Source organism: Eschrichtius robustus, chromosome 14 (genome assembly GCF_028021215.1).
Source record: "Eschrichtius robustus isolate mEscRob2 chromosome 14, mEscRob2.pri, whole genome shotgun sequence".
Lineage (NCBI taxonomy): Eukaryota > Metazoa > Chordata > Mammalia > Artiodactyla > Eschrichtiidae > Eschrichtius > Eschrichtius robustus.
Window position 1 is genome coordinate 8252982 of NC_090837.1, and position 16581 is coordinate 8269562.

Consider the following 16581-nt stretch of genomic DNA (forward strand, 5'->3'; position numbering starts at 1 on the left):
TGTTCCTGCGCAGCGGGAGCCACGCGCGCACCTGACGTCACAGCCCCGGCCCTGGTGCCCGCCCCACCCCTCACCGGGAGTCAGGCCCTGCGCATGCGCACGCTCCGCCCCGGCTCCGCCCCCGCGCGCCGGGCGCCTGCCGGGGGATTGCTGAAGCTTTGCAGAACTTGATAGGGTTTCCTGCTGCCCCCACCTTGGGAATGCTTCTGCGCCTCCAGAATCTCTCTCGCCTAATTTGGGTGGGGAACTTGTCCGCAAACCGCATTTGTAGAGCTTATTTTACTCAGATTGTGTGTATTGGGGGTGTCTGGGGTCGGGAGGTAGAAGGGAGATTGCGGGGAGGGAGCATTGCCTTAACTGAGCCAAAGCCAACGACGGCCTGAAATGCCAGAACTGACGTTCACCATCCAGCAAGGTCGCCGGGCAGGGCGGGGAAGCGCAGAGAGCGCCCTGTCATCTCACATTGTCATTATTTACTTCAGCCAATACATCCTAGATCCTGCCTTCTAAGACTCTAGGTGACTCTCTTGACAGCTGTTTCTGTCGCTCAAATGACACAACCACCTCAATGCTAATTGAATCCAAATTCCCTCACCTCCCGGGCGTGGTCCTGCAAGATCTATCCCTGCCTAGTTTTCGAGTCACATCTCCTATCTCATCCCTCTCGATAAGTACTCTCCAGCCACGGTTTTTGTTTGTTTTTTCTTCCTGCCCTTGCATGGAATATTCTTCCCTCTAAATCTTCATATGGTTGCCTTTTTCTCATCATTCTAGCCTTAGTTCAAATGACACCTGTATTAGTTTCCTAGGGCTGCCCTAATTACAAACTGGGTTAAGTACCACAAACTGGGTGGCTTGAACAACAGAAATGTATTCTCTCACAGTTCTGGAGGCTGGAAGTGAGAAATCAAGGAGTCAGCAAGATCGTACTCCCTCTGAGACTCTGAGTAGAATCTTCTCTTGCTTCTTCATAGCTTATGGTGGTGGTGGTCAACCCTCAGCATTCTTTGGCTTGCTGCACCCCTCCAATCTCTGCCTCTGTTTTACATGGCCTCTTTCCCTACGTGCTTGTCTCTGTGTGTCCTCTCCTCTTATAAGGACACCAGTCTCCTTGGATTAAGGGCCCACCCTACTCCAGCATGAACTCATCTCAGTTTAACTAATTACATCTGCAAAAACCTAGTTCCAAATAAGGTCACATTCTGAGGGAGTGAGTATTAGAACTTCAACGTATCTTTCTGTGGGACAAAATTCAACCTGGAACAACACCTCTAAAAAAAAAAAAACTGTTCCTGAACACCCGAAGGGTCATGCCTCCTCCGAGTCACTTACATTTCACCTGCTTTATTTCCTTCATACAACTTACCATTATATGAAAGTGTTTGTCTCCATGTTGGTTGCATGTTTCCCTCCATGGGTATATAATATAATCTACATGAGATCTTAGGGATCTTGTCTCTGTTTTGGTCATCATTGGATCCCTAAAGCACACAGTAGGCCCTCAATAAATATTTGTTGAAGGAATAAACATTAAAGATCATCTACTGCAGAGGTTCTCAACTTTTGGGGTTCATAGACCCCTCTGAGAACTCTGAATGGGGAAAATGCACAAGAGCACACGGAGAAATATTTGCAGTTCTTATTTGAGGTGTGAAAAAGAGCGTGACTTACTCAAGATTCCCAGCTAATTAATGACCAACTTTGATTTATGATTCTCATCTCTGGGGGTTGGGGCTTCAACATATCTTTTTGGGAGACAATTTAACCCATAACAACACCTCTCAAAAAGGGTGAAACAGGATTTGTTTGCAAGCCTGGTTATTGTTGACTGGATGTCAGATGTTGTGAAGTCTACCTTATTGCCTTCTTCCACCTCCCTTTTTCTCCTTCTCCTCCTCCCCCTCCTCCTCCTTTTGTATTTTAGTAGTTCTAAAAAATATTCTTGAGCTTTATATTGGATGTGGTTATTTGGAAACCATTTGATCCTTTTGAATCTTGCTTTTTTTTTGGCTGCGTTGGGTCTTCGTTGCTGCGCACAGGCTTTCTCTAGTTGTGGTGAGCGGGGGCTACTCTTTGTTGCGATGCATGGGCTTCTCACTGCAGTGGCTTTTCTTGTTGCAGAGCATGGGCTCTAGGCACGCAGGCTCAGTAGTTGTGGCGCATGGGCTTCGTTGCTCCGCGGCATGTGGGAACTTCCCGGATCAGGGCTCGAACCTGTGTCCCCTGCATTGGCAGGCGGATTCTTAACCGTTGCGCCACCAGGGAAGCCCTGAATCTTGCTTTTAACATTTACCTGGGACCAAAAGAGTGCTCAGTCTGGAGCTAATTTTTCTCCACTACTGAGGTAAGACCAGTGCCCACGAATCATGAAGTTTTCCAGTCTGGCTGGTGCAGGAGCAGACTGTATTCCTGGGCCTGTGTAGGTGCCACACACTCTTACCTCTAGTCATTTCAGGTAGCTCTTTTCCTGGCCTCCGGTAGTTGTACTTGCAAGGGCAGGTTGGCCAGGGCTCAGCTGATCCTAGAGGGGACTCTTTGCAGACCTCTGGATTCTCCATGTGCAGCTGTCTCCTCTCTAGAATTCTAACCTCCTTGGTTTCCCTGGACCCTCAGCTCTGTCCTCTCAACTCAGGGGGTCTGCCAGGCTCCACCTGGGGTCCCCCTGCCCTGTACCATGGCCTGGAAACTCTCTCAAGACAATAAGCTGGGGGACTTCCCTGGCAGTCCAGTGGTTAAGACTCCATGCTTCCAATGCAGGGGGTGCGGGTTCGATTCCTGGTTGGGGAACTAGGATCCCACATAATGCATGGTGCAGCCAAAAACAAAGAAAATAAGCTGGGCAATCACAGGGCTAACCCCACTTGTTTCCTGTGTCTCAGGGATCACCGTCCTCCACTGACTGATGTCCAGTGTCATGAAAAAACACATCATTTCATATTTATTTTCTCCATTTTTTTGTTGTTTCAAGTGAGAAAGTAAATCTCGTCCATATTACTGCATCTTGGCCAGCAGAAGTCAGCATGATGCAGTTGAGATTCAGATGATTATTGTATGTTTCCGTAATTCATTGCTTTTTCCTTTGCTGAGTGTATTTCATTGTATGGATGGATCCATTTGTTTATCCGTTCACCAGTTGAGGGAACTTTGGGATGTTTCCAGTTTGGCTGGATTATAAACAGAAGTTTTTAAATTAAGTTTTTAAATATAGAAGTTTTAAATCTAAGTTTTTAAATGTAAATTTTTTTTAATTAAGAAAAAGATGACAGTTTCATATAAAAATCCAGACTTTTACTTTCTCTTGAAAAGTGGAAAGACCTGGCCACACTGGGCTCATGTTCGTGCTCGGCAATGGGCTGGACCAGAGGAACACATGTCCCCTTCACAGGAGGCTCGCCAGCTGCCACAGTCCCCTCCAGGCTCAGTTGTACTGCCCCAGCCTACTTCATGTAGGCTGGAGACAGCTGAGCTTGAGACTCCTGATACATATGTGTCATGAAGCTTGCAAAACCAGATAAATCACTCACTTGGTGAAAAAGCAGAAAATAGTTTTTAATTGGGGTTAGTAGAATCAAAAAGGAAATCCAGGGCCTTGAAGGATGAATTAAATGTCACCAAGCAGAGGATTTGGGAAGATGATCCCCCTTTGCCTATGCTTGCAGCCGCTCAATCCTGGGCTGAAGAGGCTGGCCTTGCCCCCCAGGGAGAGCTAGGCAGATGTACCTTCTCTGCAAGCTGGCCAGCGGTCAGGTTGCAAATCTTAGGGACCGTTCTCTGTGGGGTCAGGACTTTACGTGCATTATTCACAAGCCTTTCTGTAGATGGCACGGGCTGGCCACCCCCATCAGTGTAGCTGCTTAGGTGCCAGAAGTATCAGATCTTACCTGGCTGCCACCCTGTCCCGGTTTCTGCCCAAAGAGCTTTCAGACTCACTCATCAGCTTCCTGGGGCTGGATCTGCCTCTTCTTAGGGATTTTGACCATGATAGGTGAGAATGTGTGTTGCAAGATTCCTCCCCCACCCCCTCCCCACACCACCAGGGGGAAATCTCTCCTATTTGCTTATTTTAAGGCACTCTACTTAGGGACCTACCAGCCGTAGAATTTGCTCAGTCAGCTGGGGAGAGTCATAAAAGTAGCAAATGGGAATTCCCTGGTGGTCCAGTAGTTAGGACTTGGTGCTTTCACTGCCCAGGGCTAGGGTTCAATCCCTGGTCTGGGAACTAAGATCCCACAAGCCTCGTGGCGCAGCCAAAGAAAAAAGGAACACAGAGCACCTACTATGTGCTTGGTGTTCTTCTATGCACTTTATGTATATGTATTAATACATTATGTATATGTATAATGCACGACAACCTTATGAGGAAGGACCTTTATTATCCCTATTCGACAGGTAAGTACTCTAAGGCATGGTTTCTCCAGCTTTCAGTGTGCTTTAAACCACCTCCTGGAGATCTTGTTAAAATGCAGATTGGGATTCAGTAGGTTCTAGGAAGGACCCGAGATTCTGTAATTCTACAGGCTCCCAGCCAATACTACTGGTCCAAGGACCACACTTGAAATAGCAAGAGTCCAAGGTACAGAGAGGTGAAAGAACTTTCCCCAGCTCATCCAGCTACTGGTAGCTGTGTTACTTATGCACTGCAGCATGCCAAGAGCCTATTCTAAAATAAGAGCAGCTGCCCAGGGAGAAGTGAAAATTCCAGGGACTTTTCCTTCGTCTGCTTCCCACAAACGCCCTTGCTCAAAATAGTCCCCCCCCCCAAAAAAAAATAGTCCCCAAGATTGTAAAAAGCAATTTGTGCAAAGATGGTTATAGCAGCATTTTTCAGATCAGCCACACACTGGAAGCATCCCAAGTGCCCCACAAGAGGGAAACAGTTAAGTAAGCTGTAGTCTGTCTTGGGAATTCCCTGGCGGTCCAGTGGTTAGGACTCAGCGCTTTCACTGCGGTGGCCCGGGTTCAATCCCTGGTTGGGGAACTAAGACCCCGCACGGTACGAGGTGCAGCCAAAAAATTAAAAAACAGAAAGAAAAAAAAAAAAGCTATAACCTATTTCATGTAATGCTATATGGCTGTTAAAAATCATTATGGGAACTAAATGGATACCTTTAAACAGGTACATTAAAGCATGTTAAGTAAAAAAGTAGAGCTCCAAATAATGTATATACACTGATTAAAGTTATATGATCATTCGTGTACCCTGAAAGAGATTGGGTGAATTTAGTATAACAGAAATAGTCCAGCATATGGTGGGAGGGAAGAAGGAAAGAAGGGAATTGAAAGAATTTCTCTTCCAATAAATAATATTGGGGCAAGTGAAAAAAAAAAATAGTCCATCATATAAACTGATGGAATTTTCTTTTTTCTGTTAAAATTTAAAGTAGTTTTTAAAAGAAAACAAACCAACAAAAATTTATTGGTGGCACTAAATAGAGCAGTTTTGACAGAGGGAAAACGTAGAGGCAAAAGGGTTTTAAAAGTAGTCTGAACACAGTAGATTAAACCCAGTTGTTTTTTTTTGCATTTTTGAATTTTATTTTATTTTTTATACAGCAGGTTCTTATTAGTTATCCATTTTATACATATTAGTGTATATATGTCAATCCCAATCTCCCAATTCATCACACCACCCCCCCCCCCGATATCTTTTTTCCTGAAATGTTGTTCAGGTGTTTGATAGAAGTTTTAAACCCCTATCTTTCTGTTCACAGGTTTATAATGTAAACAGTATTATCTATTAAAATTTATTTGTTTAATATTTACTCTCCAGGTATCAAAATGTCCTTTATGTCCTTATTCAGTTATTTGCATTACTGGGCCTACCTGGGACTGTAAAGTCCTGGCTGGCTGGGGCTGTGTGATTTACTAGTCGACAGACCTGAGTTCAAATCCCAGCAATGCCACTTGCCGGATGTGTGACCTGAGTACATAATTCGCCTTCTCTGTAAATTGGGGGTTGCTCTGTAGGATTGTTGTGAGGACTAAATGAGATGATATAGGTAAAGTGCCTGATATGTAAGCACCAGAAAGCACTAACGTTATATATTTGGGTTTTAAAAAAACAAACATTTTATTTTGGGATACTTTTTTTTTTGGCTGTGCCGCATAGCATGTGGGATTTTAGTTCCCCAACCAGGGATCAAACCCGTGCCCCCTGCAGTGGAAGCACAGAGTCTTTTTTTTTTTCCTTTTTAAATATTTATTTATTTGGCCGCGCTGGGTCTTAGTTGTGGCATGTGGGATCTAGTTTCCTGACCAGGGATCAGACCCGGGCCCCCTGCATTGGGAGCGCAGAGTCTTAACCACTCACTGGACCAGCAGGGAAGTCCTGGGGTACTTTTTTTTTGTTTTTTTTTTAAATTTTATTTATTTTTGGCTGCGCTGGGTCTTTGTTGCTGCACGCGGGCTTTCTCTAGTTGCGGCGAGCGGGGGCTACTCTTCATTGCGGTGCACAGGCTTCTCACTGCAGCAGCTTCTCTTGTTGCAGAGCTTGGGCTCTAGGCACGCAGGCTTCAGTAGTTGTGGCACATGGGCTCAGTAGTTGTGGCTCGCGGTCTCTAGAGTGCAGCCTCAGTAGTTGTGGTGCACGGGCTTAGTTGCTCCGTGGCATGTGGGATATTCCCGGACCAGGGATCGAACCTGTGTCCCCTGCATTGGCAGGCGGATTCTTAACCACTGCACCACCAGGGAAGTCCCTATTTTTCCCATTCTGTGTGTTGATTTATATACATATACTTTTTAACTTATCCAGAAAATCTCAAACTTAAAGGAAAGTTGCAAGTACAGTACAAATAACTTATTTTTCAAACCCATTCAGCGTAGATTGCTCATCCAGTTCACCCCATCACTCCTGAATACTTTAGTGGGCATTTCCCACAATAAAGAACATTCTCCTGGGCTTCCCTGGTGGCACAGTGGTTGAGAATCTGCCTGCCAATGCAGGGGATACGGGTTCGAGCCCTGGTCTGGGAGGGTCCCACATGCCGCGGAGCAACTGGGCCCGTGAGCCACAGTTACTGAGCCTGCGCGTCTGGAGCCTGTGCTCTGCAACAGGAGAGGCCGTGGTAATGAGAGGCCCGCGCACTGCGATGAAGAGTGGCTCCCACTTTCCGCAACTAGAGAAAGCCCTCGCACAGAAACGAAGGCCCAACACAGCCATAATAAAATAAATTAAAAAAAAAAAAAAAATGAATGAAGAAAATATTAAAAAAAAAAAAGAACATTCTCCTAATCAACCAAAGTACAATCATCAAAATCAAGAAATTAACACTAAAAAAAAAAAAAAAAAAAAGAAATTAACACTAAAAAAAAAAAAAAAAGAAAGAAATTAACACTGATACATTACTCCTGATCTTCCCAGACCAGGGCTCGAACCAGGTAAGCATTCCTGGTTCCTTCCAGTGGAGAATGGCATTTAGAAACCAGGTTGGTTTTTTTAATTAATATATTTATTTATTTGGCTGCGCCAGGTCTTAGTTGTGGCATGCGGGATCTAGGTCCCTGACCAGGGATCAAACCTAGGCCCCCTGCAATGGGAGAGCAGAGTCTTAACCGCTGGACCACCAGGGGAAGTCCCACCAAGTTTGTTTTGTTTTGTTTTTTGTTTTTGGCTGAGCCATGCAGGATCTTAGTTCCCTGACCAGGGATTGAACCCAGGCCCTTGGCAGTGAAAGCGTGGAGTCCTACCCACTGGACCACCAGGAAATTCCCTAGAAACCAAGTTCTGGGTACTAGATGTGTGTGTTCATCACTACGGGATGTCACTATTCTCTTCTCTCTGAGGACAGATCTAGGGACTGTATTTATATATTATGCATGTATATATGTACACATTTACACCTCTATTTATAACTCTATTTATAAATATTGAAAACCATGACTTCACACCAATATCCAATTCCAATCCACAGAGTTCATTCTAGTTTGTCCCTTTCCAGATTCACTATTCCCCTCTCCAGCAGTGGGAAACCTGGCTCCTGTCATCCTTAATATATTTACTTATCTGATCATTCCTCCTCATATGTAACCAATCTCCCATGGCCATCACCATCCTGTCCCCAGTCCTGAGGCCAACGTTGCCCCAAATAAATCTTTTATTTTTAAAAATATTTATTTATTTGGCTGCACCGGGTCTTAGTTGCGGCGTGCGGGATCTAGTTCCCTGACCAGGGATTGAACCCCGGCCCCCTGCATTGGGAGCGTGGCATCTTAACCACTAGACCACCAGGGAAGTCCCCCAAATAAGTGTATCTTAATGAGAAGGATGAGCACGTTGATCTCTTTCTTTGGCTTGGTGTCCAGATTAAAACGTCTTTTTTTCTTATGTGAAAACTTACCCAACCTCCAGTGGCTGTTATCAAAGAGATGTGAGTGGAAGGAAGTGCTTGATAAAGATTTAGAAACTGAACACTTCCTAATTCGTCTCAAAAGCCATCTAAGAAAATTAGAGGAATGTATTTATTATTAGACATCTTTGCTGTCCTCATTTGTTGCAGACACAAAAAGCCCTATAACCTGGGTCCCAGCCAGCCCTGTTATTTTGGAGGCCCTCTATCAAGCAACAGGGAGAAAACATCCAGTGTCTTCGATGCATTTGAAGAATTAGGTCTGACAGTTCCCTAATGAAGCCATATTTACCAGGTTCTTTTGTATAATGGTGGATATTGGAGGAAGATTGTAGGTAGTGGGAAATTCACCAAAATGTTTTCCAGTCACCAGGGGAAGTGTTGGCTGCTTTTTGGTTTTGGTTTGGTTTGCTTTTGAGCCTGAAAGACTAAATCTTATTTAATTGCGCCACCTGCTGGCAACTTCACAGAATTTCTTATTCTTCCAACAAAAGGCAAAAATCAACAAAAGATTTATTCACAAATAGCCTTTTTTCTTTCACCTGAAAAACTACTACTCACAGAGCTGGGGTGGTGGAAATATGTCAACATTCTTCATCTTTAGTAAAAAAAAAAAATTTGCTTTCGACGTTTTCAACAATGAGACTATATTACCTTTTTATGGTGACATATAATGTATACAGAAACATGCATAAATTGTATATGTACAGTTTAAATAGTAATCATAAAGAGAATCTGTGTGACTAAGACCCAGGTCAAGAATAAGACATTGCCAACAACAACAACAAAAAGAAGACATTGCCATCACCTTAGATAACCCCAGACCCCTCTTCCCTGATCCTAACCTTCTCCCTCCCTTCCCCTAAGGTAACCACTATCCTGATTTGGGGGATAATCATTTGAGCATGAATTACTTTTAAGCAGAAAACAACTAAAGTATTAAGTTTAAAAAATAATGTAGGGCCTTCCCTGGTGGTGCAGTGGTTAAGAATCCGCCTGCCAATGCAGGGGACACGGGTTCGCGCCCTGGGCCGGGAAGATCCCACATGCCGCGGAGCAGCTAAGCCTGTGCACCACAACTACTGAGCCTGCGCTCTAGAGCCCGCAAGCCACAACTACTGAGCCCGCATGCCACAATTACTGAAGCCTGAGCGCCTAGAGCCCGTGCTCTGCAACAAGAAAGCCACCGCAGTGGGAAGCCCGTGCACCGCAACGAGGAGCAGCCCCCGCTCGCCGCAACTAGAGAAAGCCCGCGCGCAAAAACGAAGACCCAATGCAGCCAAAAATAATAAATAAATAAATAAAATAAATAAAAATTATTAAGAATTTCAAAACAGTGACAGCAGAACATTAAGCCAAGCACAAGGCACTTCTGAGCAAGAGGCCCTGTGTGACTCCCCTGTGAGGAGGGTTGTACTAACTGGTGTATTTTGAGTCCATTTAAGGGTTTCCTTGTTTGCCATTTTCATTATTTTTCTGTTCTTTATGAGGTACCTATGAAACAGTTCATTCCTTTCACGGCAGGTCCATTCTTGGCTTGGGACCCTTCTTTTTTTTTTTTTTTTTTTTATAAATTTATTTATTTTATTTATTTATTTTTGGCTGCGTTGGGTCTTCGTTGCTGTGTGCGGGCTTTCTCTAGTTGCGGCGAGCGGGGGCTACTCTCCGTTGCAGTGCACGGGCTTCTCATTGCAGTGGCTTCTCTTGCTGCAGAGCACAGGCTCTAGGCACGTGGGCTTCAGTAGTTGTGGCACGCAGGCTTCAGTAGTTGTGGCTCGCGGGCTCTAGAGCACAGGCTCAGTAGTTGTGGCACACAGGCTTAGCTGCTCCGCGGCATGTGGGATCCTCCCGGACCAGGGCTCGAACCCATGTCCCCTGCATTGGCAGGCAGATTCTTAACCACTGCGCCACCAGGGAAGCCCGGCTTGGGACCCTTCTAAGATGCTATGTCTCAAGGAGAAAACAGTTTAAAGAGAAGGTGTCTACCCAAACGAGAAAAGCCCAGTAAGTGTCTGAGCAACTTCCTAAGGATACCCAAGAATCACCTTTCCTTTCCTTTTCATGGTTTGCATCCTTGATTAGAATTCATAACTTGGCAGTTTGGGAGGTTTTACTGCCTGCCAGGTTGAGACTTTGTTAGAGTTTTCCCAACTTCTCCCTGTTCAACCAATCACTGTGGTCAAAAAGTCACCTTCTGCCTCATTCCCTGCCAGCAGGGCAAGTTCAAGAAAACACAGTGGTTCCTGGCCACTGGATTTGGAGCCAACCTTCCTCAGCCTGGCATCTGGGCCTCCTCACTCCCAGTCTACCCCACTCTGTTCATAGCGCGTTCAACACGATCTCCCATGTTGTGTGAGGCCATCCTTCCACTTTGGTCAAGACAGTGGCCGGAGTCACTACACTATCATGCTTACCTCCAGGACCTTGCCCAGGGTATTCGTATCCCTGAACCCTGCTGTCCTTTCTTTCTGAGTGTGAACTCGTCAAGGGCAGGGGCTGGATTATATTCATCTTTGAATCTCCAGTATCCAGCACAACGTACATATAAAAAAGATAACACGTTTTCCACAAGGAATCAAGTTTATGAACTGACACAGGGGACTTCCAAAACATTTCTAACTTTTGCGTCACAAAATCACACTTACCTCTATGCAGACTTGTTTCTTTTCTGGCTCTTATTCAACATCTCTTCCTAATGATTTCCTGACTGGGAATCCTGACTAGGACCTACTTTGATGTGGGCGAGGTGTACTCTATTTTTTTTTTTTTTAAATAATACTTGTTTTCAACCTGGCACATAGGCACCCAAATGTGTCCTTATTGAGTCCTGAAGTCTTTTAGAATATAAGAATTCATAGGGGGACTTCCCTGGCGGCCCAGTGATTAGGAGTCTGCGCTTCCACCGCAGGGGACCCAGGTTCCATCCCTAGTGGGGGAACTAAGATCCCACAAGCCCCGCGGTGCGGCGGAGAGAAAAAAAAAAAAAAAAAGTCATGGGGAAAAAGAAAACAGGGAAAATTCTTTCTCCCTAAAACCTTTATTTAACACACATGTGAAAAAGAATAATCTTGTAAAACCTTTCTAGAATCGAAAATTAAGTTCCAGTGATCACATTCTGGCCTTACGTTTCTAGGTTCCGTAATTCCACAGCAGGGTATTTGGGCGGTCCCGAAATTCAGCTTTCCATTCAGCCACACTTGCCGCGCTTTCTCCCTCCGCCCTTTCGGTTTTGGAACACGATCCCGCCCACTTCCGGCAGAGGCGTCCACAGCGCAGGCGCAACTCCTGGAGCCATTCACGGACCTCCTGGTCTAGTGCCGAAGTACGCGCATGTGCAAGAGGGGGGCGGGGCTGGTTAATTGGGCGGGAGAAGGCAGGTCCACGGAACTCACGCGACTGTCTCCGCCCACCTAAATAGGCAGGAGGAGCCGAGAGCCGCCTCAGGGTTAAGGCAGCGCACGCGCACTGAGTGAGGAACGTGGCGAGGAACAAGGGCAAGCCTTTACGCAAGCTCATTTAAATAAGGCAAGCAGCTTCTCGCGTCAGCTCTTTAACCCGCCTCCTTTCTCTCTGTTTTACCCGCCTCTGACTTTTAAAGGGCCAGAGACCTTTTTCACCGAATTGCTTTTTTAAAAAGAATTTTTTGAGAGCCTTCTGTGTGCCGGGACCAGCTTACATTGTCTTCTGTGTGCATTTTCCAATTTTTTCCTTTGTAACAGTGGAATAATTACTTTAATATGTATATTTTTGCGTAAATTTATTTCCCCGCCCTAATTGTACCATTCCCTTGGAGGCAATTCTCTGAAGTGGGAGGCAATGTGGTGTTCTGAGCAGGTCTTCCTAGGTCAAAAAGTCTAAGATTGAATCCTGGCCCAGCCACTTATTTTGCTCTTTTACTCTGGGTATCTTCCTTAACTTTTGTGAACCTAAGAGTTTGCAGATTTTTTACATGAAGGTAAAGCTACCTACCTACCTCATAGAATTGTTGTGAAAACACGCGTACATTTTTTTTAAAAACTCTGTAAAGTACCAAGTACTGTGCCTCATACCAGCTATCTATTAAATATATAGTAGTCAGTAGTCGTTAAGTGGAATTAGTCAGAAAATAGCTTTATAGTTTCTGTAACATGGTTCCAGATGGTTCTTCAGGAGGATTTAACTAATTGCCAGGATGACTAGTGGTAGGTAATGGTGCGTTTTTCCCCACAGTGTTGGCAATATCACAGTCCATCATTTTTACACATTTTTCTAGTCTAGACAGTATGTAATGCATGGCAGGGTTATTTTAACTTTCATTTCTTTAATTGCTGGTGAGGTTGTGCATATTTCCTTGGGATGATTTATTAGCTGTATTTCTTTGCCTAACAACTATTTTCAAACACCGTAATTTCCACTGGCTTATCCCGGTAGACATTATGTTAGGTTCTGACAGAGCATTTCCTTGACCAACTTAAAAAAAAAAAGGATGGGGAGCTGTGGGCAGTGAAAGGAAACCTTGCAAGGAAGGGATAAAACGAGATCAGAGCTCATCCCTGAAAGCAGCACTGTCCAATAGAACTTTCTATGGTAAAGGAAATGTTCTGTATCTGCGCTGTCCCCTAGGATAGCCAGTTGCCACAAGTGCCTACTGGATACTTGGAACGTGGCTAGTACAACTGAGGAATTGAATTTTTATTTTTAAAAAATTCTTTGATGGCATAACCCTAGAGATTAAGAAAGAAGGAGAGAAAGGAGAGGAAAAGAGGGGTCCCATAGAGTCACTCAGAAGTGACCTCATTCTGTTTGGGGAAGGAAAAGCACCTCTTACTGAGGAGGCTGTAAAACGTTTAGGATCTAGTCTCTTATGGTCTTACATCTTGACCTTAGGATTGATTTCTAGTACTACTGTGCTGCAGGTAAGTGGCTCAGTTGAGCACAGCTGTATTTGAACAACTTTTATCCCCTAGTGTGGTAAATGGACCCAGAGGTGACCATTTGTAAAACATTGGAAAAAATATTTTCATTGTTCCACTTTAAAAATATTGCTTTTGTTAAACCCAATGTTTAGTTTTTCTTGTAATACATTTTGTTAACCTGTGTAAAAGGATTAAATTTCATTATGGTTTTTAAAATGCTATTTTTATGTGAATTTAAGTGCAGCCACATATTGTTTTTTAAAACCATATGGTTTACCACTAATATCCCAAAGTTGCAATAAACTCTCAAAAGAAAAAAAAAGTGGCCTCATATATACGACGGGACTCAAATTTAGACTTTTGGCATTGTTCCCAAGAGAGAGACAGTCCCAGAGAGTCAGTCGTGACAAGAATGGTGTGCTCAGTTTGCAAAAATCTATCAAGCTATACACTGAGGATATTTCCACTTTTCTGTATGTATTTTATACTTCAGTAAAAATTTAAATAACATTTTCTGCACTTTGTGTTACCCTCTTTAGGCATTACTCTGATTTTTAATTTAGCAGAAGTCTCAAAAAAAAAAAAAGTGGCCTGTGACTCTCTCTGGACATCTGAGAGCCCCTAGAGGGCACTCGTTCTGCACCGGAGACTTTTTAAAACAGCTTTATTGAGAGAATTCACCATACAATTCACTGGTTTAAAATGTACAACTCGATGGTTCTTAGTATATTCACAGAGTTATGCATCCTTCATCACAGTCAGTTTTAGAATATCTTCATCACTGCAAAAAACAAACAAACAAACAAACCTGCCCTTTAACTATCACCTTCCCATCTCCCCACCTCCCCCTTCCCAAAGTAACCACTAATCTACTTTCTGTCTCTATAGATTTGCCTATCCTAGACATTTCAAATGAATGGAAACAAACAATGTATGCCCTTTTGTGTCTGGTGTCTGGCTTCTCTCACTTAGCATAATGTTTTCAAGGTTCATCCATGTTGTAGCCTGTGTCAGTATTTCATTCCTTTTTATGGCTGAATAATATTCCACTGTATGGATAGATGACGTTTTTTATCCATTCCATTCTCTTTTCTTTTTTTGGCCATGCCATTCGGCTTGTGAGATCTTAGTTCCCTAACCAGGGATGGAACCCGGGCCCCCTGCAGTGGAAGCACCGAGTCCTAACCACTGGACTGCCAGGAGATTCCCCTATCCATTCATCTTTTGATGGACATTTGGGTGGTCTCCAGGTGGGTCCTTTCTGCCACTTCTGGGAAGGCTGAGACCCAGATAGCTCAGCTCCAGAAGGCCCCATTCTCGTTTTATTTAAACAGTGCTCTCAGGAACAGACTACAGTGTGAATGTCGGCCCCTGGAGTTGACAACTCAGTAAGCATTAGACAGAACCTTGGGATTTCTTGCCAGGGTGGAGCATCCAGGCTTCTAGCCAAAGCTCTGTGCCCAGGAAAGTATATGCCTCCCCAAGGGAATGTTTATCTGTGGGTGTGTGGAGGAGTCCCTCTCACCCAAGACTACACAGGAGAACTCCCTTCATCCCAAGCTGTAAACAAGGTCCTTGAGAGGAGCCCAGCTAAATTCTAGCCATTCAAAACTGACTACCTTTTTTTCTGGTTTGTTTTTGGCCATGTCAAGCGCAGCATGCGGGATCTTAATTCCCCGACCAGGGATCAAACCCACGCCCCCTGCAGTGGAAACATGGAGTCTTAACAACTGGGCCACCAGGCAAGTCCCAATTCTAGCCATTCAAATCTGGCAAGTAATTATCAGAAGGGTGTATGGGACAGAAGACCTCAAGCTTAATGTTCCTGGCACTTCGGTATTAAGGAGTGGCCAGTCCATAGCACCTGCTCAGGAGTTTGTGAGTTATGCTACCAAATTCTGACTCCATAAGGAGAATAATCTCATAGATTTGTAACCTGCCCATCCAGATTGCCTGCCGAGGCAGATAAACGTTAACCTACCCCAGATTCTTCTCTAGGGGACAGTCCTTGCTTCCCCTGAGCCAGGGTTTGATTAGTGGTTGTAAAAGGGCTTCTTGGAGGGGTGGGACTGAGGCTTGAGGCTGTATCTTAGCCTGGCCTTGGGAGAGAGAAAACTAGACCATTGAGGTGCCACTCAGTGGGTGGCAGGGCAGCTCTGGACAAAGCCACAGCACAGGGATAGTTTGCACCAGGATAGAACCTGCTGGAACAGCTGGCCAGGTACCTGAGGAGGAGAGGAGAATGCCTTGAGGAGAACCACAGCATCTGCGCCATGACTGGCCCTGGGCAGACTCCAGACCCCAGGTGAGCCAGTCATGAATTTGGGATTGGAATTTGGAAAGAGCCAATTAATTTCTGTGAGTGTTTGGAACCGAACCGAGGTGGGACCATGAGCATGAGAAAGCTGATTGGCAGAATGAGAAAGATGAAGGAGACATGGAGAGAGAGAGAGAGAGAGAGAGAGAATGGCTTTGCTGTTGACAGCTTTCCAACACTCTTGTATCCTTAATAAATTTCCTTAATTAGATAGTGTGAGATGGTTCTCTACCTGAAACCAAAGGAACCTTGGATAAGGCATTAAGATACATTGTATAAGTTCTATGTCAAGTACCTGCTAATGAGACAGAGAGACACCCAACAAATTAACTACAAATGATGTGATATGTGTGGAAATTAGAGCAAAATTCCCATTCCAGTGGGAGTGAAGAGCAAAGCAGTGAAGGGGAGCCCACTGGTAATCAAAGACAAGCCATCAGAACAAGACTTTTTTCTATGAGATGGGTAAGAGCTTTAAAAATAATACGCAATGTGGGCAAAGGGTAAAGATCGGGGAAAACAGACACTCTTCTATTCTGTGTATGGAACTGATACAATCTTTCAGGAGGGCAATTTGGTGATATATATCAAGAGTTCAAAAATGCTCACACCCTTTGACCCACAATTCTGTCTCTAGGAATCTTTCCTAAGGAAATAAGCTGCAATGCATAACCACATTTAAACGGAAGGACATTCATCAGATCAACATTTATAATGGGGAACATTGGCAATAAATCTGATGCCCATCACCAGGAGACTGGTGAAGAAACTATTCAGGTGTTAAAATGATGTTCTTGAATGTATTTCATCATGGAAAAGCTGTACCATTCCCTGGGTCTGTTGTGTTTCTTCTGTGGTCACAAGTTGGCTCCAGTTTTGTAAAAAAGAAAAAATGCATATATAATATTTATATGATTTGTTAAGGAACTGCTTCCAGTAGAAACTGGCTAATACACGGGGGGAAGGTAAGTGAAGAAGCCAAGTGAGTACAGCCTGATCCTGTGGGGAACTCTAGAGCAAAAAT